General features: G+C 43.2%; 2 non-coding genes across 2 annotated transcripts; both read left to right on the top strand.

The window, feature by feature from the left end:
- The first annotated feature begins 14,269 nt into the window (after window positions 1-14,269).
- TRNAA-AGC (transfer RNA alanine (anticodon AGC)) lies at window positions 14,270-14,341 on the top strand. Its single transcript has one exon. It is a non-coding gene; the product is annotated as a tRNA-Ala (tRNA).
- Window positions 14,342-26,526: 12,185 nt separating this feature from the next.
- Window positions 26,527-26,598, top strand: TRNAA-AGC (transfer RNA alanine (anticodon AGC)). Its single transcript has one exon. It is a non-coding gene; the product is annotated as a tRNA-Ala (tRNA).
- Window positions 26,599-26,821: the final 223 nt, after the last annotated feature.

The following is a 26,821-nucleotide window of genomic DNA, read 5'->3' as shown; positions in this document are numbered from 1 at the left end:
AGCACTTCGCTGCCCTCTTTGCTCCTTCTGCTCTGTCCTTGAGAGGTGACCTGGACTACGGGAGGGACATGGCATATCAGAAGCAGTTCATTGGCTCAGGCGGGGGGAGGGGGTCAAGGAAACAGTGACCAGAATTAGGAGAAGAAAGGGAGGGTTATTCCATTTCCCTGTCGTTGGAGGGAAAAGAAGGAAACGTTCCCAGCGGAGGAGCCAAGGATTGAACCTGGGACCTTGTGCATGCAAAGAACACACTATACCACAGAGCTGCTCCCCCAGCACAAATGGTAGACTTAGGAATTCTTATAAAACATGTTCTTTGCTTCTATTTTCTGATGGACAAAGCCCGCAGTTAAATTCTGCTGTTCGCGCACTCAGTAACTGGGCTCTCCCGGGCCTCGCTGGAAGGGGCATTGGAGTGACTCCAACGGACTCAGTCTGGATGCTGTAGACTTTCCCAGTCCCGTCAGCCTGCTCCAGAGTCCACTCAATAACAAACAGGTCACAGCAGCTTGCCTTTTCTCAGGAAAGTCTTAGAAAAACTATAGCTCTCCTACACACACCTCCAGCAATACTGACCAAATGGAGTTGCCCTCCGTCCAGAGAGAGATCCGGGGCTTAGCCCAGCGGGGAAGTGGACCTGCCACCACATGGGTCCAGCATCAGCTAAGTCACTCTCTAGCAGCTCCCGTTGCTCACCCAGCCACACCGTGGAAGGGGAGTTCTGTGGCACACCTTCCTGTCTGTCCCTCACATGAGGACTGTGTCCACACACTGTTCCAAGTTAAACTGACCTTCCCAACTCCATGAAACTGAGAGGAGGGAACAGGGTGAGAACAATGGCAGGACATGGAGCCAGGTTGGGGAGCCCAGCAGAGCTGTACAGCTGTCTGCTCCTGCCCACAGGAGCCTGTCCAGCCCAAACATCAAGAACCGCTAGGCATACACTGAGACATGAAATTTATTAGAGGACTGAGGGATAGGAGGAGATTCTTCCCCATGAAGGGGGGTGGGTTGGGAATGGAAGTCAGGGCTCCACCCTGGTCAGAGGGGAGGGCTTTACAGTGGGCACAAAGGGGTGCAGAGCCAAGAGAGGGTCTGCATGTGTGCCAACAAAAGTGACTGGTTCTTAATGTTTGCCTCTCTGGGCACAACCTCCCATGGAGCCAACCTTGGGGAACAATAGCAAAGGCACAGCTGAGAGAGCCATGCAGGAATGCGCACAGTTGCTGATAAAGTTGGAAGAGTTGGGGGTTACTGGAAAATGCAAACACATTATGTTGCATGTCCTACCTCTGAGAATCCACGATCAAAACATAAAGGTTGTTATAGGTTGCCAGAGACATAGATATTTGAAAGACTAAAGCCAAGGAGCCCAGGAAACTTCCAAGGGGGCCCCCAGTGAATTGGAAAGTGTGAGGGGGTCCTGGATAAGACAAAGAAGTTAGGGTTGGATTGATCTGAAAGAGCAGCTGTGACAGCCCTTCTCTCACTGGGATGCTTTCATGCTCTGTGCACAGGGCCAGTGTCTCCAGCCCGACACCCAAAGCCTTATGCTGCTTCTTCATCCAAGATCCTCCATCAGACACTGGTGGAATGTGTGGGGCATGTTTTCATTTCAAGGTTTACAAGGCTGAGCACACATGTTTACTGGTGAAGGTACGGGAGAATGAAGGCACAGAATTCTGACCTCCTTGCCTTTCTTCTCTAGAAAATGGACTTGAGGAGTGAGCGGAGGAGGGTGTTTGTGCTCGGGTGACTTGAAGCAGGAGGGAAAATCCAGTTTGATGTAAACTGAGGACATTTCAAATCCTGGGGTGAGTCTCTGAGCTTTGGTCTAGAGCTCTCCTGAATGAGGCTTGTCGTTCACACCTCTGCTTTCAGCAGCACTGATAATTTCTCCCACTTTTGTGTTTCCTCTGTACTTCAGGAAATCTTTTATAACTCATGATCCCCTGATTTCTGATATTCTAGGACCTAGTATTTAGTGGGACAAAGTGTAATTAACAATTTCAAAAAAATCCAAACTGAAATCATTTATTTTATGGCAGTGAAGGCACGATGAGGATAACTGAATGCAAGACTGAAACCCCTTCCGATGTCCCATTCCAGTTAGTGCACTCCACATTCGGTAACTGACAGGTTACCCGACAGCCAGTTCCATTCTACCACCACCAGAGTCCTAGGCTGGCATATGTGCTCTGTCTCCAGTTGTTTTTCCTGCAATTTCCTTCCCTCAGACCACACAAACTGCCAAGACACAAAAGGTGCTGCAAAAAAACCTCTAAAAAGCATAGTAAGTTTGCCAAATGGGAGACTAGGTAAGAAACAAAACAAAACAAAAACTCTGGGTAATTTCATAGCACTTGGTGGATATTGAGCAAGTCTGAACATTTTTTCATTTTTTCCCCAGCTATTGCAGCAATAATGAGTGGAAATGAAAAGAAAAGAATATTTGGAGTATGTCTTGTAAAGCGTCTGCTAGGATTGAAAACCTGAACTTCCTGTGGAGTTACTAGGGACCAAACCCAGAGGCTCCTGCACTCAAAGCATGTACTTTACCACTGAGGCACAGCCCAGTGCAGAGTGTGGAGTTTTCCAGAAGAATTCGGAAGCACATCACCTGTTTTCTGTCATTCTTTGAAAAGCTATCTGTTGTCAGTACATTGCACTCTACTATTTCTACAATCTCAACTGGATCCTTTTTCCGGCAGTGCTCAGGGATAAAGGAATTCCAGACCAGAGCATCAGGTCCCCACTCCTAGTTCTTCCCAGCCCACCAGTCTCTCCAAGTCCTTGTTCCCTCAGATTGCCTGTTTTGGTGTTGTGGGGCTGGAACCACATCCACAGAAACTGCCAGGAAGGAATTCCTTCAGCATCATCCTCTCTGCATCTTCTCCTGCAGACTGCTCCACCACCTCCTTCTTGGTCTCTCTGTACAACCCTGTGTGTCTTCAATAAACATCATCTGCAGCTCATCCCTGCCTCCCCTTTTACCACAGCCTTGCCCTTCTCACCAGCATCTGTGAATAAAGCCCAGTATAGTTTCATCTGGAAAAACCAGTCTCCACATCAATATGTGCAAAAGGAAATACATCATCTATATTTTCCATTATGTTGTTTCCCTCAATCCCATTTCTTGAGAAAGGGTTTCACTCTGTAACCGGCAACTCCAGGGAGGGAACAGTGTGTCCCCCATTCCCAGGTGATCTGGTGGCCTTCCAGGTTTTCCCTGTGACCCCTCCAAACTCCATCAGGTCAGGCATCACTTCCTCCTCACCTCTGAGCAAAGTGATGGTTTGTCCATAATGAAAGGTTAGTAGATGTCTTTAACTGAACCTAGGAAGTCAGTGTGTGTGGCCACTTCTGATTCTTCAAGGGAGAGAAGGACAGTGTCTGATTCCTTTGAGCTGTGGTGGTGGAAAAAGATCCCCATTGTTTTATTGTGATTTCTCTTTAGGGACAGGCAATCACAGCTTCCATGAACACTTCCACAACCTTCTTGCAGACTCGTGCTGTTCTTTCTCTCGGGAGAGGGACGACTGGGTCATGGTAAGTATGTGTTGACCTTCATAAGAAACTGGCCAGCTGTTCTCTAAAGGGTTTGCTCCAACCCAGCACAGCCCCAAGGCCAGGAAACACTAGGCCAAGAGTCACCCCTGAGGATTCCTTAGGAACTTACTCACCGTGGAGGTCTCTTCCCAGTGCCTGTGGGTGGGGAAGTGGAATCAGCACCCTTGTGCCCGGAGGTCAGTGCTGCACCCTGGTCAGGGGAGCTTTATGGGGCCAGGCCAGCAGAAAGGGCACACACGGGCTGCCAGCACAGTGACTCTTCTCTTAGGATCAGGAGAGCTTCAAGGTTTCCTGAGACACGCAGAAGGTAGACTCAGCCTTGATGCATCATAGGGGAGGGCAGACACCCTTCAAAGAGCTTTCTGAAGGTCTACTTAAGGGGCTTGAACATCTTTCCCCCTCAGCTGAGCTGGTTTCCCTCTGGCCTGTGCTCTGGTCCCACAGGCTGCCATGTGCTGAAAGCTCTGTTTTTCCCTCTTCTCCTAAGGGAGGGGTCCCGAGCCTTGGGTGGCCACAGTGTTCACGTCATTTTCCATTTCTGCCAGCAATGCATGAGGGTTCCAGTCGGTCCACCTCCTCGCCACAATTTGTGTTGTCAGTTGTTCATATTAGAAATTTTAGTGGGATGAAGGGCTATTTCATTGTTTTCTTTGTAGTATTTCATTGTAGGATTTACCACAATTTGTTCATCCATTCACCCCTTGATGGACCTTTGAGGGGTTTGCAGTTATTGGCTGTTACAAATAAAGCTATTCAAGCACTTGTGGAAAAGTCTTGCATGGACAAATAGTTCCTTTTCACTCGGGTAAGATGTGGGAGTGGAATGGTGGAATCATATGGCTGGTGCATGGTGAACTTTTAAGAAACATCCCAACTGTTTTCCAAAGTGGTTGTTCTGTTTTCTGTTTTGACCAGTAGGGTAAGAAAGTTCCATTTTCTCCACGATTCTGTCAGCACTTGCTTTTAGTTTTTCCCACCCTAGTAGGTATGCTGTGATTTATCATTATGGTTTTCATTTTTATTTTCTTAATGACTAATAATGCTGAGCATTTTTCATGTGCTTAGTTGCCACGGTTGTACTTTCTTTGGTGGAGAACTTGTTCAAATATTTTGTTCGCTTTTAAATTGAATATAACTATTTTTGAAGTTTTAAACTTCTTTATTTATTCAAACTACAAATTCTTTAACAGATAGATGCTTTGCAAAGAAGTCTCCTAGTCTGTGGTTTGTCCTTTTTTTCTTACCCATGTTTCTCACAGAGCAGAATTTTTACATTTTTGTGAGTGGATTTTATGAATTTTTCTGTTACAGTTTGCACTTTTGTTGTCATATCTAAGAGACCCTTGCTGGGCCCAAGGTCACAAAGATTTTCTCCTATGTTTTCTTCTAGAGCTTTTATAGCATTATGTTGTACATTTGAGTTCATGATCCAATTGTAGTGGATGCTTTAAGCTATATTGTACACTTGTTAATGTGAGCACACTGCACCTCAATGTCAGTTGGCTACACTATTTTGTGTATAGTGTAAGGACTTTACAGCACTATACCTTCATTTCCCTCCCCCAGAGCTTGTGCCATTTTATCATTTTACTCTTCCATTCACCAGAAATCCACAATACACTGTTATTATTTTTTAAATTTTAACAATGATCTTTAAGGATATGTAAATAATGACAAAAACTTCTATATTTACCAACAACATTACTATTTCTAGGGTCTTCATTCCATTATGTAGAAAAGATTTTAATCTGCTGTCATTTTTTTTTCTGGGGCACTTCTTTTAACATTTCCTAAGTGTGGGTTTGCTCATGCTGAGTTCTTTCATTTTTTATATGTCTGCAAAACCCTCTAGTTTGCCGTAATGTTTGAAATTTTTCACTGGATATAAAATACAGGCTAATTTTTTCTGTCAGTACTTTAAGATGTTGCTCCCCTGTCATCTCACCTGCATTCTTTCTGACAGGTAACCACAACAATTCTTACCTTTGTTCCTCTGTAGGTAAAATTTTTTTTTCTGCTGATTGCTTTTAAGATTTTCTCTTTATCACTGGTATTTAGTAATTTGGTTATGATGCTACTTTGTGTGGATTTCTTCATATTTCTTATGTGGGGTGTACAGTGAATTTCTTGCATGTGTGAGTGTATATTTTTCATCATGTTTGGATATTTTACAGTCATTTATTTTTCAAATATTTTGTTTTTCACACTCTCTTTCTTCCATCCTTTGAGAACTCCAAATCCATTTATTAAGCAACTTGAAGTTGTCCCACATCTCACTGTTCCTCCTTCAGTTCTGATGTTCTCTCTCTCTGTGCTTCACATTTTTAAATGCTATGTCCTTGACCTCCCTAATCTCTTCTGAAAGGTCAAATCTGCTGTTTCATTCACCAAGTGCATCTTTTTTTTCATCTCAAGTGCTGCAGTTTTCTTTATAAAAGGTAAATTTGGGCCTCTTTTGATAGCTTCTAAATAGTTATATAGTGACTATATCTAGCTTTTTGAATATCTGGAATGTGTCTGTTTCAATTCTGGCTTGGATTTGATTGGGTGATTTGTCTTCTCTTCATGTGCTTGAGACCTTGGACTTGAGGATTTCAGAGCTGATCAAGGCAAAGGAATGACCAGTTGATGGTTGGGTGGGAGGGGAAATCTCACAGCAGGTGAGCTTTCAGAGGCTGTGGTACAAGGGAGCCCCCCAGAGGGAATGTAGGGTTCAGGAAACTCCTGGGGAAGAGGGGAACCCCAAATGGGGAGCTATGTGTCTTGAAGTGCCACTTCAGTCATCTTGGCAAGGAGTCTCTGAGTCAGAGAACCCTGAGGACCAGAAGTGGCTGAGGGTCTCTGACTACAGGGTTTTCTCTTATCTATGGCTAGTAGATGTTGGGCAGTTTCCAGGATGGGCAAAGCAGATCAGTTCTAAATGCCCTAAATTTGCATAATTGGGAGGCTAATGGGAGAGATTATCCTTAAAGAAAGAAGAATCTGAGAACACCCAGTGCCAGGTCTTGGTTTCTAATCCATCCTCCACCCACTGGTGTATTTTTCCAGATGTACACTATGTACTTCATCTCTACAAATTCAATTTTGATCTTTTTAAAGTTATACTATTTCACGTCTGTCTGTAACATGCCCACACTTTCATCTCCCTTCTTGCACATAAGGAATACATTTATATTAGCTGTGGCCATGTTCTGATCTACAAATCCTATCACAAAATAATTTCTGGGTCTCCTTTTGACTGATTTTTTAATCTTTAGTTTATGACATATTTTCATGCTTTTTTGCATGTCTAGAGATTTTTATTAGCTATCAGGAAGTGTCAATTTTCCATTAATAGCTGGAATTTTTAATGTATTCCTTTAAATAATTTTAGGCATTTTCTGAGGTATAATTAAATTGTTTGAAAACATTGAAACTGGTTCTATCCTTTGAGGTTTCATTTTAAACTTTGCTAGTCAGGACAAGAATATATTTCATCTAGTGCTAAATTGGCCTTACCCCAAAGCTTACCCTTCATTTGATGCTCATGTAGAGAATGGTTCTGTGCTTCAGCTGTTGAGAAAGTGAAATAATCCCAGCTCTGTGTAAGGTCTGGAGATTCTTTCACATGTTTTCCCATTAACTCCTTCTGTAGCCATGAGTAATTAATTAGTTTCCCAGGGCTGCTATAACAAAGTACCACAATCTGAGTGGCTAAAACAGCACAAATATATTCTTGTGACAGTTTTGGGGGCTACAAGTCTGAAATCAAGTAGCCAGAGGTGCCGTGCTCTGCAGGCTCTAGGGAAGAAGGGGTCCCAGAAATTTTTTTAAAAATTTATTTATTTGTTAATTTTTAATTAACAACAAACAAACAAAAACATTAACATATGACCATTCCGTTCTACATATACAATCAGTAATTCACAATTGTCACAAAGTTGCATATTCATCATTTCTTAGAACATTTGCATCAATTCAGAAAAAGAAATAAAAAGAAACAGAAATAGAAATAAAATGAAGACAGAAAACAAAAAAGTTATACATACCATACCCCTTACCCCTCATTTTCACTGATCACTAGCATTTCAAACTAAATTTATTTTAACATTTGTTCCCTCTATTATTTATTTTTATTCCATATGTTCTACTAGTCTGTTGATAAGGTAGATAAAAGGAGCATCAGGCACAAGGTTTTCACAGTCACACAGTCACATTGTGAAAGCTATATCCTTATTTCATCATCATCAACAAACATGGCTACTGGAACACAGCTCTACATTTTCAGGCAGTTCCTTACAGCCTCTCCATTACATCTTGGATAACAAGGTGATATCTACTTAATGCATAAGAATAACCTCCAGGATAACCTCTAGACTCTGTTTGGAATCTCTCAGCCCTTGACACTTTGTCTCATTTCACTCTTCCCCCTTTTGGTTGAAAAGGTTTTTTCTCAATCCCTTGATGCTGAGTCTCAGCTCATTCTAGGATTTCTGTCCCACATTGCCAGGAAGGTTCGCACTCCTGGGAGTCATGTCCCATGTAGACAGGGGGAGGGTAGTGAGTTTGCTTGTTGTGTTGGCTGGAGAGAGAGGCCACAGCTGAACAACAAAGGAGGCTCTCTTGGGGGTGAATCTTAGGCCTAAATTTTAAGTAGACTTGACCTGTCCTTTGTGGGGTTAAGTTTCATATGAATGAACCCCAAGACTGGGGACTCAGCCTATAGCTTTGGTTGTCCCCACTGCTTGTAAGAATATCAAGAATTCAACTTGGGGAAGTTGAATTTCTCCCCATTCTCACCATTCCCCAAAGGGACTTTGCAAATACTTTCCCACTCCCTGATTGAATCACTCTGGGATTCATCGGGACATCACTCTGGACAAACCAACAAAATCTCATGTCCTACCCAAGATTCCAAGTACTTATGGTGTTCAACCAAGCTGTCTACATAAGTTATATTAGAAAATGTACTAGTCAAAATATAAATTTTGTACCAAATAAACATTTTTTTGCTTTAGTCTCACACATAAGGTGAATTTTTATAAATATTAATTGCCATCTATTTTCAGCACCCTGCAGTAATTACAATTCTTTGTTCTTCCTCATACAAAAACATTTTTAAAATCTGTACATTTAGTCACTATTATTATACACTCTAGGCATTCCTAGATTATACCACCTCAATCTTTATTGTCTATCTTTCTTTCTGATTTCATTTATGCCCCCAGCCCTCCTCCCTCTATCATTCTCACATGCAGCTTCATTCAGTATTTTAACATAATTGTATTACAGTTAGGTAGCATTTCTGAGTTTTCATATTCAGTCCTTTTGCACAATTTGTATCCCTTCAGGTCCAATTACCCAATATCTTACCCCATTTCTATCTCTTGATGGTCTCTGTTACCAGTGAAATTTTCCAAGTTTATTCACTAATGTCAGTTCATATCAGTGAGACCATACAGTATTTGTCCTTTTGTTTTTGGCTAGTCTCACTCAGCATAATGTCCTTAAGGTCCATCCATGTTGTTACATATTTCATAACTTTATTCTGTCTAACAGCTGCATAATATTCCATTGCATGTATATACCACGGTTTGTTTAGTCACTGTCTATTGATGGACAATTTGGCTCTTTCCATCCCTTGGTAACTGAAAATAATGCTGCTATAAACATTGATGTGCAAATGTCTGTTTGTGTCCTTGCCCTCATGTCCTTTTATTAGAGACAGCATATAGATGGGTCTTGCTTTTTAATCCATTCTGCCAGTCTGTGTCTTTTGATTGGGGAGTTTAATCCATTAACTTTTAGTGTTATTACTGCATGGGTAGTACTTTCTTCTACTATTTTGCCTTCTGGATTTTATCTGTCATATCTAATTTTCCTTGTTTTTACCTTTACTCCCAGTCTTCCTTTCTACACTCTTCTCCACACCTCTCTCTTCTGTCTTTTCGTATCTGTCTCTAGTGCTCCCTTTAGTATTTCTTGCAGAGCTGGTCTCTTGGTCACAAATTCTCTCAGTGATTTTTTGTCTGAAAATGTTTTAATTTCCCTCTCATTTTTTAAGGACAATTTTGCTGCATATAGAATTCTTGGTTGGCAGTTTCTCTGTTTTAATAATTTATAAATATCATCCCACTGTCTTCTCGCCTCCATGGTTTCTGCTGAGAGATCTACATATAGTCTTATTGGGCTTCCCTTGTATGTGATGGTTTGCTTTTCTCTTGCTGCTTTCAAGATCCTCTCTTTCTCTTTGACCTGATATTCTGATTAGTAAGTGTCTTGGAGTATGTCTATTTGGATCTATTCTCTTCGGGGTATGCTGCACTTCTTGTATCTGTAATTTTAAGTCTTTCATAAGAGTTGGGAAATTTTTGGTGATAATTTGCTCCATTAGTTTTTCTCCTCCATTTCACTTCTCTTCTCCTTTTGGGACACCCACAACATGTATATTCGTGAGCTTCATATTGTCATTCAATTCCCTGAGTCCCTGCTCATATTTTTCCATTTTTCCCCTATATTTTCTTTTGCTTGTTGGATTTCAGATGTTCCGTCCTCCAGTTCACTAATCTTGTGTTCTACATCTTGAAATCTACCATTGTAGGTTTCCATTGTTTTTTTCATCTCTTCTACCTTGCCTTTCATTCCCATAAGTTCTGTGGTTTGTTTTTTCACACTTTCCATTTCTTCTTTTTGTTCATTCCTTGCCTTCTTTATATCCTCCCTCAACTCATTGATTTGGTTTTTGATGAGGTTTTCCTTGTCTGTTCGTATATTCTGAATTAACTGTTTCAACTCCTGTATCTCATTTGAATTGTTGGTTTGTTCCTTTGACTAGGCCATATCTTCAATTTTCCTAGTGTGATTTGTTATTTCTTGCTGACTTCTAGGCATTTAATTACCTTAATTAGTTTATTCTGGAGATTGCTTTCACTTGTTTTACCTAGGGTTTTCTTGCTGGATGAATTTGTTGCTATCTGTTCTTTGACATTCAGTTCAGCTTTTTCTGGACCTCTAGTTTAGGTTTTGTTTAACAGAGGAGACCTTTTCAGTTCTTGTTTTCTGGTTTCTTTCCCTGCCTGAATGGTGCCTTCCCAACCCCCCACCCTTAGGAGGGTCTACTTAGGTAGTATAGACCCCAGCCAGATTTTTCTAGACCAAACTGGACTCCTATCAGGAGGAAAGAGTGACCTGCATGGGTTTTCCCTGAGAGTGAGACCCAGCAGGTTGAAAGACTTTCCTGTGAAGTCTCCGGACTCTGTTTTTCTTATCCTGCCCATATGTGGCACTGTTTGTCTGCAGGTCCCACTAGCATAAGATGATATGGTACCTTTAACTTTGGCAGACTATCCCTGCTGGTGGCAGGGTGGAGACAGAAGAATGGTTTTAGGCTGGTTTTAATGGCTTCAAATTATCAAACCCTGCTGTCTGAATTGCTTGAAGGAGGGATTCCACCTGATTTGGGCTTCACCCCTCCCCTGGGGAAGGCACAGCCTCCAGACAAGCCATCAAATGAGCTTGTTTCTGCCTATGCCTGGGGCAGTTGCAGCCTGAGAAGTCCTGCCGCTGTATCAAAAGGCAGTCAAGCCTTTGTAGAAACACAGCCACAGAAACCATTGTTTCTTTTTTTTTTCTTTCCTTTTCCATCAGCCCTGTCCCCTTGGTACCGGGGCAAAAATGAGCAACCTCGACTTTGACCAGGTTCACCTGAGCTGGTGGCCTATTTTTAGTAGTCAGAATTTGTTAATTAATTCCACAATTAGTGTTTAGTTTGGCTCAGTTCCTGCTGCTGGTAAAGCCTCTTTCCTTTCCCCTCTGGGAAGTAGCCTGTGGTGGAGGGGTGCCGACTGTTGTGGCTTGGGGAACTCAGAGTTCTGGGGGGCTCACATTTGTCCAGCTGGTCCAGACTGGGGTGCACTGTGTGTCCAGTCACTGACGTGGCCCCAGGAGCTGGTCTGTACTGTTTCTGGTTATTTAATAGTTGCTCTGGAGGACGATCTAAAATGTGCACATTTCTAAGCCGCCATCTTGGCCCAGAAGTCTCCGAGCAATTTTTGACATTTCTTACATTGTAGTTGAGCCAGTTCCATCATTGCCCATACTGTCACATGCCTGCTGACCTTTGTCTCCTCTCATCTCTGTATCCAAACCCGCCTCTCTGTTCTCTTATGAAGGCACCAGTCTTTGGATTTAGGGCCTAACCTAATCCAGTATTGTCTCATGTTAACTTGATAATTTCTGCAAGGAAAAAAAAACAAAAAAAAACCCCTATTTCCAAATAAGGTTGCATTCAAAGCTAGGAATTGAACATATTGTCCTTGACTGCTTTCTTACATCTCAATCCTCCTGGAGCTCCTTGGATTCCTGTTTTCCTCCAACTTCTTTAAAATACCTTTTTCAAGCTCATTCTAGGGCTTCTTTACAGTGGACTGCTAACATTTTAGTGATTCTCTGTGTTATGTCCTCTGTCATATATGTATATTCTCCCTATATACAACCCATCCCTGGACCCGCTTTTCCATAAATACTTACATTTAAGTGCATTTTCCCTGCAGTTAATCTCCTTCTTCCTCTCCAAATTCTTACACTGCCCAGCTTTTATATCAAGCCTGATGGCATGGTCAGGTTCATCTCAACTTGACCAGGTGGTGGTGCCCGGTTGTCTAGTCAAGCAAGTGCTGGCCTGGCTGTTGCTATGAGGACATTTCATGGATTTGGCTGCATCCACAGCTGATTACATTTGCAATCAACTAATGGGGAGTGTCTTCAGAAATGAGCGATGCTTAATCTAATCACCGGAAGGCTTTTAAGGAGGATTCAGAAGATACAATCACTGTCTCTGCTTCAACCAGCCAGCATCTCCCGTGAATTCCTTGAAGACCTTACTGGAGCTGTCAGCTTTGGACTTGCTTTACAGAGCTTGGACTCAACATCCCCATGGTCAGGTGAGACACTTTAATAAATCTAAGATTCACAGCCATCTTCTGCTGATTCTATTTCTGTAGAGAACCTTAGCTGACACACCTGGATATGTATTTTGATCTGATTACTGGACAAATGCACTAGGGAAATAAAAAGGTATTCAATCTGAGCATGTGGGATATAAAAACAATTATCTTATGCCATCAAAGTGTTACCCCTCCTCAACACTGTCCCTAGAGAAACGGCTTCATCATCCAAATAACTGAATCAGAGAGAGGCCTGTTGCCACCCTGTCAGCAGTTAATAGTGTAAGTACTGATGTATTTGTCTCCCACTCCTGTCCAGCTCCAGGCAAAACTTTGTGAAGTCACAGCCTCCCTATCCTTTAATAATTTTTAATGTCCAGTTGAATTTCCAATGTCCACTGGAAATTTGAAGGATTACAATGATTCTCACATTACACATAGTTTATAAATACTTTCTAGTGAATAAACGATTGGAAAACGATGCTTATAGCTCTCTCCTTGGGTTCTCCATATAATGATCTAAAGAAAACCTTACATTCCTTTCAGGATGAGGCAGCCATATAAGTCATCCCTAGTTTGTTCTTTGGTCCAGTGCAGTGGTTCTCGACTGGGGACCTTTGGGGGTAAAGTGCTGGGACAATTGGCAACGTCAAGCCTTTCTGGCTATAAAGGGGGGAGGGTCATTACTGGCGTCTGTTGGGTGTAGAGGTCAGGGATGTTGATAAACATTCTGCAATGCACAGGACAACTACCACCGCAGACGGACAGCAGGACAGACAGAGGTCCCGCGGCTCTGCGGAGCTCCCAGGCCCAGCAGCTCCTGCCCGGCCAACAGAAATGCTCACTCGGGGCGCCCTGCACAGCGCTCCACTGCGCTCCCCGCGCCGCGCTCTCCACCGGGATCCCCGCACACAAGACGCCCGGGTCTCTGGGACGCACGCTTTCATCCCACTTCGGGCCGGGTCCGGGTTGGTGCGGAGCTGGGGGTGCGGCTGCGAGACCCCGAGTCACCCCAGGCCCAGAAGCGGGCCTGGCCTCGCCGGGGCTTGGAAGAGAGAAGTTCTCCGTGGCGGCCGTTGGGTGCTCTGCGCCCCGCGAGGGGACGGAAAAGCACGAGGCAGTAGAGGATTTCACCACCAAGACGTCGGTACCGGCGCGGCCCGGGTCTCCAGCGCAACCACTAGGGAACCACAGCGCCCAGGTCTTCTGAGACGGGCGTGGAAGACCGAGGGGCACTCAAGGCCTTTCCCCTCCGCGCTGCCGTCCTGCCCTCCGGGGAGACCGTCTGCTCTCTTGACCCCTGTTCTGGGCTAACGCAGCTGTGTCTCGGCCTTGAGGAGGGCCGGGGGCGTCTGGCCCCACACCCAGTCCTGTGAGCTCATGCCAATTCGCTCTTTCTCCCCATCTGGACCTAAATTTCCCGTGACGCTCTAGCGGTCCCGGTTTTCACATCATCCCTGCACTCTACCTGGTCCAGGTGGAGAGGCAGCGATGTGGAGTCTCAGGAGAAGGCGCCATCCTGGCGCTGTCCTTGGTGGTTTGGACCTGGCACGTTGCGATGAGGTCCACTAGGAACAGTCCCTGGAGGGGCTGACGGCTGAGCGAGCTGCAAGGTGCGGGAATGGGGTCTTCCACTCCACAATGCAAAGTCCCGTTCTTGAGGGTTTCAGAAACTGCAGCGTGGACTTAAAACTCTCAGTAAATCCTCAAACACCAAGAGATAAAGTATCACTTGTGTACAGCATAGAATAGCGCCCAGGGTGGGGGTGGGGGTGGGGGGAGTTGCTCAGTGGTAGAGCATGTGCTTAGCATGCACGAGGCCCTGGGTTCGATCCCCAGCACTTCCATCCCACGCTCGGGAGTTTAGTTTTCATAATCCCTAGCACAACAGGGATACCAAATACGACTCTGGGTGTCTTGAATCCCTGACCAAATACGACTCTGGGTGTCTTGAATCTTAAGCAGGAAGCACTGTGCACCAGACAGGTCGCACCAAAAAGAAGAGTCTGCCAAAGCATAAGTCAAAAAAAGAAAGGTACTGTGGGGCAACCCTATAGGATTTTCCCCTCTCTGTCATTCCTTCCCCCTCCTTCTCTCTCCCATGCCCAAGTCAACTGAGAGGCTGAAGAAGGAAAACTTCACACTCTGTGTTTCTTGCTTCGCCCTCCCCTTTCACATTCATCCACATTCCCTGCCCAGAGAAGGTCCTTTTGGTCAGTAGTCTCTGAGAGTTGTGAGCCAGCTCTTCAACCTACAGGAGTCCACCCATGTCCTCATGGATAAGGACTGTGTAAGGAATGACTTCTCTCAAAGACCCTGGGGGCTTCCAAACTCCACAATTGGGAAACTATTTGCAAGAAATAGCTGTGTCTGCAGAGCTTTTATGGACAGTCTAGAGGTCGCCACTCAGGTTCCTCTTTGAATTGGGACATTTTCTTGGCCTTGGAACTGTAAAGTAGCAACTCACTGAATTCCTCTTTTTAAAAGCCATTCCATTTCTGGTATATTGCATTCCAGCAGCTAGAAAATGAGAACAAAATACCTAAAGCTTACATAAGAGCAACCTCCAGAGTAGCCTTTCAACTCTATTTGAACTCTATTGCCACTGATATTTTATTGATTACACTTCTTTCCCCCCATTTGGTCCGGATGGAAATGTTGATCCCATGGTGCCAAGTCTGGATTCATCCCTGTGAGTCCTCTCCCACTTTGCCAAGGAGACTTTCATCCCTCAATATCATGTCCCACATAGGGAGGAAGGCAGTGATTTCATTTGCAGAGTTGGGCATAGAGAGACTGAGGCCACATTTGAGCAAAAACAGAGGTCCTCCAGAAGTAACTCTTATGCATGCTTATAGGTATTCTAAGTTTCTCCGCTACCTACATAAACTTCACAAGAGTAAGCCTCATGATCAAGGGCATGGCCTATTGATTTGGGAGTCCCTAAAGTTTGACACAGTATGAGTGGGTTCCCTGATGATGAGGTTTAATAGCTCCAAAGTCTTTCTCTCCTCCCTCAGGGGACTTTGCCAAGACTTTTTGATTATCTGGTTAATGTACTCCAGGATGTTTCCAGGCTTTACAATAATATATACAGGATTAAAGGACCTCTTTCTCATTCTGTGCTCTCTGTTTCAGTTGTTGAAATGAACTATACATATAAGTTGAATTAGATTATGCACTACAGAAAATTTCAGTTCCAGACCAAATAAATCTTTCTTCCATTGGTCTCAAAGAGTATGTGTGGTTCTAAAATATAGACAATGTCTTCCTTATCCCTATATTTAACCCCAACCTGTTTGGCTTCATTCTTCTCTCTAAATATCGGGTTATATATACATCTATATAACAACCTCCCAAAATCCAGAAATAATAATCACCACTCAGGACTTAATGTGTCTCATCTAAAAGTTTACAATCCAGGCCATGTTTTCTTATAAGCATTTTCTAAAGGTGACCATACCATTGTTCTTTTGTTTCTGGCTTATTTTGTCTCACCAAATATCCCACATGTTCATTCACACTGTTGCATGCCTCACAACAATATTCCATTTGTAGCAGCACAGCCTTCCTTCATAAGTATACACCATCATTCACCATTCTAATTCTTCATCAGTGCATCCTTCAGCCACCTGAATTCATCAGGCATCACGTAGAGAGCCCAAAGTCCACAGTCCATCAACATTCTTAATTTTAGATAATTTCATTCTTCCCAAGAGACAGAAAAGCAATAAACATACCCTCACCAAATAGGAGATCTAAACCTCCTCTTAACTCTTGTCCCTCACCCCATTATTTTCCTTTGCTGTTGCTGTGGTAGTGCTGATGGTTTCCTTCTGAACATAGCTCATAGCATGCAATAGCAGTTTTCCCCCTGTCCCCTGGACTTAAACACTCTTTATACAAGAATCATATCTTTAACGTAATTATTTACAAGAACTCATTCATATTTCTACTATGAGTCAGTGGGACATGTAGGTCTATACAACCCCTTTCAATTTTGTTCAACTTCAATATGGCAATATTACTTCTAGACCCACTAGAGAGTTATCTTCACTCCTATCTAATGTAAGGACATTAGAGTTCAACCTCATTAGCTAATGATTCACCCATCTCTAGCTTTTATGTATCTCTAAGTCCCCTGTATTTTATATTATTAGTTTCTGATTATATCTGTATGCTGGTCATAAAAGTGGAATCATACAGTATCTGTCCTTTTGTGTCTGGCTAATTTCACTCAGCCTTATGCCCTCAAGGCTCATTCATCTTGTCATGTGCTTCAGGATGTCATTTTGTCTTCTTGCTGTACAATATTTCATCATATATGTATACCACATTTTATTGATCCACTTATCCGTTGATGAGCACTGGTTTGTTTCCATCTTTTGGCGATTATGACTACTGCTGCTATGAACCTCGGTGTGCAAATGTCTGTTTGTGTTGTTACTTTCAGGTCTTCTGGGTATATATCAAGTACTGTTATTGCTGGGTCATAGGGCAGCTCAATATTTGGTTTCCTACAAAACCACCAAACAGTCTTCCATAGTGGCTGTACTATTGTACATTCCCACCAGCAGTGTATAAGTGTCCCAGTTTCTCCCCATCCTCTCCAAAATTTATAGTTTCCTGATTGTTTAATAGCAGCCACTCTTATAGGTGTGAGGTGGTATCTCATTGTGGTCTTCATCGGCATTTCCCTCATAGCTAATGAAAATGAGCATCTCTTCATGTGCTTTTGAGCCATCTGTATTTGTTCTTCAGAAAAAATGCTTATTTTATCTTTAGCCCATTGTATAATTGGATAATTTGTTCTTTTTTTGGTGAGTTGTATGATTTATTTGTTTATACAGGAGATCAAACCTTTGTTTGATATGTGATTTCCAAATATTTTCTCTCATTGAGTTGGCTACCTTGTCACCTTTTTGACAAAGTCTTCTGAGGTACAGAAACATTTGATTTTGAGGAGTTCACATTTATCTATTTTTTCTTTTGTTGCTTGTGCTTTGGGTGTAAACTTTAGGAAGCTGCCTCCTATTACTAGATCTTGAAGATGTTTCCCTACATTTTCTTCTAGAAGCTTTATGGTTCTAGGTCTTATATTCAGGTGTTTGATCCATTTTGAGTTAATTTTTGTGTAGGGTATAAAACAGGGGTCCTCTTTCATTCTCTTTGCTATTGATATCCAATTCTTCCAAGTCCAATTATTGAAAAGACTATTTTGTCCCAGTTCAGAGGATTTGGGAGCCTTGTCAAAAGTCCATTGACGAGATTTGGTGGTCTATTTCTGCACTCTCAATTCTATTCCATTGGTCAATGCTGTTGTCTTTGTGCCTGAACCAGGTTGTTTTGACCGCTGTGGCTTTCTAAGAGGTTTTAAAATCAGATAGTGTTAATCCTCCCACTTCATTCTTCTTTTTCAGGATGCTTTTAGCTATTCAGGATCTTTCTTTTCTAGACAAATTTGGTAGTTGGCATTTCAAAATCTTCAAAGTAGGTTGTTGAAATTTTGATTGGTACTATGTTGAATCTGTAGACCAATTCAGGGATAATTGACATCTTATCTATATTTAGCCTTCTTTTCCTTTACATCCCTAGTGAAGTTCATTCCTAAGTATTTGATTCTTCCAGTTGCAATTTTGAATGGAATTTTTTCTTTGACTGACTCCTCAGGTAGCTCATTGCTTGTGTATAGAAATGTTACTGATTTGTGCACATTAATTTTATATCCCACCACCTTGCTGAATTTGTTTATTAGCTCAAGTAGCTTTGCTGTAGATTTCCCAGGATCTTCCAAGTATAGTATCATATCACCTGAAAGTAATGAGAGTTTTACTTTTTCCTTTCCAGTTTGGATGCCTTTTATTTCTTTGCCCTGCCTTATTGCTCTAGCTAGAACTTCTAGGCCAATGTTGAATAATAGTGCTGGTGGTGGACATGCTTGTTTTTTTATCTGATCTTAGGGGAAAGGCTTCCAGTCTCTCTCTCCATTGAGTGCAAGGCTGGCTATTAGTTTTTCATATATTTCCTTTATCATCCTGAGGTAGTTACCTTTGATTCCTATCTTATAGAGTGTTTTTATCAGAAAAGGATGCTGAATTTTGTTGAATGCTTTTTCAGCATCAATTGAGATGATCATGAGATTTTCCTTTAGATTTGTTAATGTGCTGTATTACATTAATTGATTTTCTTATGTTGAACCATCCTTGCATTCCTGATATAAACCTCACTTGGTCATGGTGTATAATTCTTTTAATGTGTTGTTGGATTCGACTTGCTAATATTATATTGAGAATACTTGCATCCATGTTCATTAGGGAGATTGACCTTTAATTTTCCTTTCTCATACCATGCTTCCCCAGTTTTGGAATTAAAATGATACTAGCTTGAGAAAATGAGTTAAGTAGAGTTCCTTCTTCTTCATTTTTTTTGAAAAGTTTGAGCAGGATTGATGTTAGTTCTTTTCACAATGTTTCATAAAATTCCTCTGTGAAGCCATCTGGCCTGGGCTTTTCTTTGTAGGAAGATTTTTGATGACTGATTGAATCTCTTTACTTGTGACTGGTTTGTTGAGATTTTCTATTTCTTCCTGAGTCAGTGTAGCTTGTTTGTGTGTCTCCAGGAATTTGTCCATTTCATCTAAGTTGTTTAGTTTGTTGGTGGATAGTTGTTCATAGTATCCTTTTATGATTTCTTTTATTTCTTCAGGGTCTGTGGTAATGCAGCCCTTCTCATTTCTAATTTTGTTTATTTGCATTACCTCTCTCTTTTTCTTTATCAGTCTTGATAGTGGCCCATCAACTTTATTGATTTTCTCAAAGAAACAACTTTTGGTTTTATTGATTTTTTCTATTGTTCTTTTGTTCTTCCATTCATTTATCTCTGCTTTAAACCTTGTTATTTTTCTCCTCCTGTATGCTTTGGGGTTAATCTGCTGTTCATTCTCAGGCTGCTCCAGGCTTCCTGTTAAGTCCTCAGTTTTTGTTCTTTCTTGTTTTTTAATATAGGCATTTAAGGCAATAAATTCTCCTCTGAGCACAGCCTTTACCATACTGATAAGTTACCATAAGTTCTGATAAGTTGTATTCTAATTTTCAATCATCTCCAGATAGCTGCTGATTTCTCTAGCAATTTCTTCTTTGCCCCAGTGGTTGTTTAGAAGTGTGTTATTTAATCTCCATATATTTGTAAATGTTCTCATTTTTGGTGGTTATGTGATCCAGCTTCATCCCATTGTGATCAGAGAAAGTGCTTTGAATAATTTCAGTATTTTAAAATTTATAAAGACTGTTTTGTGCCCCAGCATATGACCTCTCCTGGAAATACTCCATCAGCACTAGAGAAGGACGTGTAACCCCGTGCTTTGGGTGCAATGACCTATATATGTCTGTTAGGTCTATTTCCTGTATCAAGTTATTTAACTTATATACTTCCTTGTTGATCTTCTGTCTGCTTGTTCTATTTATAGAGGAGAGTGGTGTATTGAAGTCTCCTTCTATTATTCTTGAAACATCAATTGCTCCCTTCAGTTTTGCAATGTCTGTCTCATGTACTTTGGAGTTCCTTGGTTGGGAACATAAATATTTATGATTGTTATATCTTCTTGGTGAATTGACCCTTTCATTAGTATACAGTGTCCTTCTTTATTTCTTGTGCTGGTTGGAAAGGGTGTATGTACCCTTGAAAAGCCATGTTTTAATTTAAATCCCATTTCACAAAGGCAGAATAATCCCTATTTAATACTGTATGTTTGAAACTGTAATCAGATTATCTCCCTGGAAATGTGATTGAATCAAGAGTAGTTGTTAGGCTGGATTAAGTGATGACATGTCTCAACCCATTTGGGTGGGTCTTGATCATTTTCTGGATTCCTATAAAGGAAGAAACATTTTGGAGAATGAAAGAGATTCTGAGAGCAGAGCAGAATAACAGAGCCACGAGAAGCAGAGTCCACCAGCCAGCGCCTTTGGAGATGAAGAAGGAAAATGCCTCCCAGGGAGCTTCATGAAACAGAAGCCAGCAGAAGAAGCTAGCAGATGAAGCCGTGTTTGCCATGTGCCCTTCCAGATGAGAGAGGACCCATGACTGTGTTCACCCTGTGCCTTTCCAAATGAGAGAGAAACTCTGTTTGCCATGTGCCTTCTCACTTGAGAGAGGAAACTTGAACTTCATCGGTCTTCCTGAATCAAGGTATCTTTCCCTGGAAGCCTTAGATTGGAAATTTCTATAGACTTGCTTAAACTGGGACATTTTCTCAGCCTTAGAACTGTATACTAGCAATTTATTGAATTCACCTTTTAAAAAGCCATTCCTTTTCTGGTATATTGCATTCCAGCAACTAGCAAACTAGACTGTTTCTTATGATGTCTTTACATTTAAAGTCTATTTCGTCCAATATTAGTATAGCTACTCTTGCTTTCTTTTGGTTACAACTTGTGTGAAAGATCTTTTTCTATCCCTTCACTTCAATTTCTTTGTATTCTTGTGTCTAACATGAGTCTCTTGTAAGCAGCAAGTAGCTGCATTATGTTTCTTAACCCATTCTGCCAATCTGTATCTTTTAATTGGTAAGTTTTGCCTGTTAATATTCAAAATTGTTACTCAAAAGATGTTTCTTGATTTCACCATCTTATTGTTTTTATTTTATTTGTCAGATCTATGTATTCTTTTCTCTCCTTCTCTTTGTATTCTTTATATTGCCCTTAGTTGTCCTCTTGAATTCTGTGCCCTCCTCCAGACCTCCCTCTCCTGTCTGTTTTTTTTCCACCAGCAGAATTCCATTTAGTATTTCTGGTAGGGCCAGTCTCTTGTTGACAAATTCTTTCAAGACTTCTTTTTCTGTCAAAGCTTGAATCTCTCCCACAATTTTAAAGGACAGTTTGGCTGGGTGCAGAATTCCTGGTTGGAAGTCTTTCTCTTTTAGGATCCTGAATATAACATACCATTGCCTTTTCGCCTCCAGGGTGCTAATTGAGGAGTCTGAACTCAGTCTTATTTGATTTCCCTTGTATGTAGGAGATTGCTTTTCTCTTGCCACTTTCAGGATTTTCTGCTTCTCTTTAACATTTGACAGACTGATTAGTATGTTCTTTGGGGAAAGCCTGATTGGATTTATTCTGTTTGGAGTTCTTTGGATTTCTTTGACTTGTACATTTATGTCCATTATAAGTGTGGGGAAGTTTTCCTCCATTATATCTTCAACTACACTTCCTAGCCCTTTACTCCTCTCTTCTCCTTCTGGGACACCAATGATTCTTATATTTGTGTGCTTTGTTTTGCTTATCATCTCCTTGAGTTCCCATTCATTTTTTCCATCTTTTTTTTTTTTTTTTGCCATTTGCTGTCTTGAGTCTTCATAGTCAATTATCCTGTCTTCTAAATCACTTATTCTTTCTTCTGTCTCTTCTAATCTGGTGTTGTGTGCCTCTAGTATGTTTTTTATTTAGTCAAAAAAATAGTCCTGCTATTTTTCTGTTTATTATTTCAAATTCCTCTTTCTGCTCTTCTACCATCTTCCCTGATCTCCTTTATGTCATTCGCTATCCCACTTATTTTTTAAGTAGAGTTGTAGGAGCATCTTTGACTACTTCTTCCAGTGTCCGTGTCTCCTCAGGTGTTTTAATTTGGTCATCAGGCAGGACTATGTCTGCCTACGTTATGATATGCTTAGTGATCTTACGCTGTCTTCATCGCATGTAGACATCTTGATTGATGTACTTTGGGAGTTGACTTTTTTCAGTAGTCTAAGGCTTTGTGTTTGTGGGATGGTTGTACAGCAGGCAGCAGGGTACTGGGTGCAGCGCTCAGTACAGGGATTTGTTTCAGGACAGGTATGGTGCAGATTGGGATGTTATGTTGGTGCTTGTGAACGCACGTCCAGTGGCCAGGGAAGATGTAGCTGTGTGGGTAGACCGGTCTGGGGGGTGTAACCCTGGTGTGTGCTCGTCTAAGGCATAAATTGTTCAGGAAAATAAAAATTCATTCACATCCAAAAGACAAAAGCTGTTTTGTTTGTTTGTTTCTTGCATATGCAGGTGAGAATGCCGTAACAACAGAAGCCCCCAGCTTTCTCTTCTTTTTCCTTTCTCTTCAGTCTTTTGTGTTTTCTTGCCTTCAACATTGTGAGGACAAAGCTGCTGCCATGTTCAAATCCGGATGCAGCGGTTTTTAAGAGCGGTCAGGCCACCCATAGAAGCCTTCGGTGCTGCTCCATTTGGAAAGCTACTGTGCAATCATTAATTTCCTGTTATACCTGCCCACCTGGACCTACCTTCCCCTGAGATCACACGCAGGACTCATCTTTGTATTTCCTTGCACTATTTTCTGTGTCTTTTGGCATCTTGTAGGCAGGAAAGAAAACATTTGGAGAAAGCTGTATCTTAACACATAGCAGCATATTCAGTCCTGGACTGTATAGGGAGTAGGCTTAAAGCAGTCCTCGACGGGGGTGGGGATTGCATTTCTATTTCTCCTTCATGGATGTGAGACAATGAGTTGAACAGGGAGGAGTTGGACTTGTGAAGAATTAAACATCTGCACACTTGGAGAAAATGCTGGTTGTCCCTCATATAGGATCCTCTTTGCTTACAGCCAGGCCAGGGAGTGTGGCTCAGTGTAAGAGTGCATACTTAATATGCACGAGGCCCTGGGTTCAATCCCCAACATCTCCTAGGCTTGTTTCCACACGCCTTCACAGCTAAATACTGCTAAGTTTGCATGAGGATTTCCTGTTCTTCCCTGTGAATATCTTTACTTGTAATTTTACTCCTCACAGCAAAGTCAACCCATTGGTATTTACTCATTTTCTATTATGGCCTCTGACTCTCCACAAATCTTTTAACCTGAATTTTTCAGCTCAATGAAGTCATGAAATAACAGGAGTAAAAATGCTGCTCACTCCGTGTTTCAGTTTGAAGCTCTTATGTGCCCCAGAAAATGCATGCTCCTTTAATCCATTTCTGTGGGTGCAGCCCTCATGTGGGTGCATGCTTTTGATTAGGTGGTTTTAATTGAGCTATGACCAACCCAACTCAAGGTGAGTCTTCATTGTTTACTGGAAACCATTATGAGAATAAAAGACAGAAAAATGTCAGAGAGCTCAGAGACAAATACCCAGAAAATTTAGAGAGAAAAGGCCAGATGCTAAGAAGAGATCCAAAGAAGTTCAGGGAAGAGGGCTCTGGAACCAGCAGCAGAGAGTGAGACCTGGCAGTGAAGCACCATCAGACCCCGCCTCTGCCTTGCTACCTGACAGAGGACCCCTGGATGCCAGCAGCCTGTTTTCAGATAAATCCCCATTGTAGAAGCCAATCCATTTCTGGTATAGTGCAGTCCATAGATTTAGCAAACTGAAACGTTCAGTGAAGATGAAGAAACAAGCATGTCATAACACAATAGACGGCTTATGTTTTGCTGCTGTTTCTCATTATTATGAAGCAGGAAGAAATAAAAGGCAGGTGGAAGGAGAATGAAATAAAAGGTCCTTGCACCATTATTTTATTAGATTCCTCCACCCTCGCCAACTTCAACTGTACCTGTGTCAGTGGACAGATAGGAGGTTCAGTAGAAAAATTTCCTCCTTGTTTTCCATTTCCCTCAGGTGCCTAAATTTCTATGCCTGTCTGCGTACTCCTGGCCGGCTAGAGGTTGGTCTAACAACTAGTCAGAGTCCTGTGATCTCAGCCCTTCCTTGGTGAAGAACTGTTAGTATCCTGTCCAAGGGAAGACACTTCTCATGAATCCCTGAGCATTGCAAATCCACTGTGGAGAAAGTGATTTCCAGAGATAGGAGGAGCATTTGGGCACTCCCAGAGCCACCATAGTCTTGTGCCAAAAGAGCCTCATCTTCTGTGGGTCCAAAGCTTTACTTTCTACTCATGATTGCTTTATCATGCGAATTTGACCACCATGGCTGTGGGTTCTGGTTTACCATCTCTGTAAGGCTGCTGTCCTGGTCTCTGAGGCTGGAGCTTGAAGTCTGCGGAGGAGGCAGCTGGGAAAGGAAGGCGCGAGCTGGAACCCACCAGAATTGACCTGGAACCCATCAGAATTGACCTGGATCACTCTCCTGTCATTGACAGAGCAGGTGCTGCCCATGATGGAACTGAACACACACCTGGTTAAGGAGCTGAAGCAGGAACCAGGGGAGGGTGGAGCACTGCACACCCCTGCGGTGCCACAGCAACACATGAGCTTCTTTGTGGGTCTCGGAAGTAGAGAAGGTGTTCCGAGGCAGAGCCCTGTCAGGGTTCCCAAGCAGGATGCTGGTCCCCAGGTATTAGTAAGGCAGTGACTGTCTGTGACGTCACGTGCTTGTTGTTTCTCACTTAGGACCTGTTTTCTCTTTCTGTTCAGATTGAAATTTCCCAAGCTCACCTGCTGGGCTGTGTTCCGCTGACCCCTCCATCCAGCATTTTCTGCTGTGGCTCTGAGCCAGCCCTAGTGGAGGTACAGGAGTACGGTGTGGTGGCTGCGGAATTCGTGATAGAGAATGAGCAGGAAATCCAGAGTCTAAGCAGAGGCCACTGGAGTTACAGCTGCTCAGCCAAGTCTGCGCCAGAAGGAGTTAATAGTGTAAGTGCTGATGTATTTGTCTCCCACTCCCCTCCAGATCCAGGCAAATCTTTATGAAGTCACAGACACTTTATCCTTTAATAATTTTCAACGTCCAGTTGAATTGTCAATGCCCAATGGAAATTTGAAGGATTACAATGATTCTCACATTACACATAGTTTATAAATACTTTCTAGTGAATAAACGACTGGAAAACAATGCTTGTAGCTCTCTCCTTGGGTTCTCCACGTAACGATCAAAAGAAAACCTTATATTCCTTTCAGGATGAGGCAGCCATATAAGTCATCCCTAGTTTGTTCTTTGGTCCAGTGCAGTGGTTCTCGACTGGGGACCTTTGGGGGTAAAGTGCTGGGACAATTGGCAACGTCAAGCCTTTCTGGCTATAAAGGGGGGAGGGTCATTACTGGCGTCTGTTGGGTGTAGAGGTCAGGGATGTTGATAAACATTCTGCAATGCACAGGACAACTACCACCGCAGACGGACAGCAGGACAGACAGAGGTCCCGCGGCTCTGCGAAGCTACCAGGCCCTGCAGCTCCTGCCCGGCCAACAGAAATGCTCACTCCGGGCGCCCTGCACAGCGCTCCACTGCGCTCTCCGCGCCGCGCTCTCCACCGGGATCCCCGCGCACAGGACGCCCGGGTCTCTGCGACGCACGCTTTCATCCCACTTCGGGCCGGGTCCGGGTTGGTGCGGAGCTGGGGGTGCGGCTGCGAGACCCCGAGTCACCCCATGCCCAGAAGCGGGCCTGGCCTCGCCGGGGCTTGGAAGAGAGAAGTTCTCCGCGGCGGCCGTGGGGTGCTCTGCGCCCCGCGAGGGGACGGAAAAGCACGAGGCGGTAGAGGATTTCACCACCGAGACGTCCGTACCGGCGCGGCCCGGGTCTCCAGCGCAACCATTAGGGAACCACAGCGCCCAGGTCTCCTGAGACGGGCGTGGAAGACCGAGGGGCACTCAAGGCCTTTCCCCTCCGCGCTGCCGTCCTGCCCTCCGGGGAGACCGTCTGCTCTCTTGACCCCTGTTCTGGGCCTTGAGGAGGGCCGGGGGCGTCTGGCCCCACACCCAGTCCTGTGAGCTCATGCCAATTCGCTCTTTCTCCCCACCTGGCCCTAAATTTCCTGCGACGCTCTCGCGGTCCCGGTTTTCACATCATCCTTGCACTCTACCTGGTCCAGGTGGAGAGGCAGCGATGTGGAGTGTCAGGAGAAGGCTCCATCCTGCCGCTGTCCTTGGCGGGCTGCAGCTCCCACGCCGCGATGAGGTCCGCTCGGCGCAGTCCCTGGAGCGGCTGACAGCTGAGCGAGCTGCAAGTGGCAGGAACGGGGTCTTCCACTCCACAATGCTAAGTCCCTTTCTTGAGGGTTTCAGAAACAGCAGCGTGGACTTCAGTTACTCAGTAAATCCTCAAACACCAAGAGATCAGGTAACACCACTTCCCGTGCATACCGTGGGACAACGCCCAGGGGGTGTAGCTCAGTGGTAGAGCGCGTGCTTAGCATGCACGAGGCCCTGGGTTCGATCCCCAGCACCTCCATCCCACTCTCGGGAGTTAACTTTTCATAATCCCTAACGCAACAGAGGATCTTCCCTAACCAAAGGCTATGCTATGCTGGGTCTCCTGAATCTTAAGCAGGAAGCACTGCACACTGGAACATTCACAAGTCACACCAAAAAGAAAAGACCACCAAAGTAAAAATAAAAAAAAAAGGAAGGTGCCCTGGGACGATCCTTTAGGATTTTCCTCTCTCTGTCACCCC

This window comes from Tamandua tetradactyla, chromosome 5 (genome assembly GCF_023851605.1).
Source record: "Tamandua tetradactyla isolate mTamTet1 chromosome 5, mTamTet1.pri, whole genome shotgun sequence".
Taxonomy (NCBI): domain Eukaryota; kingdom Metazoa; phylum Chordata; class Mammalia; order Pilosa; family Myrmecophagidae; genus Tamandua; species Tamandua tetradactyla.
This window is presented reverse-complemented; position numbering and strand designations above follow the sequence as displayed.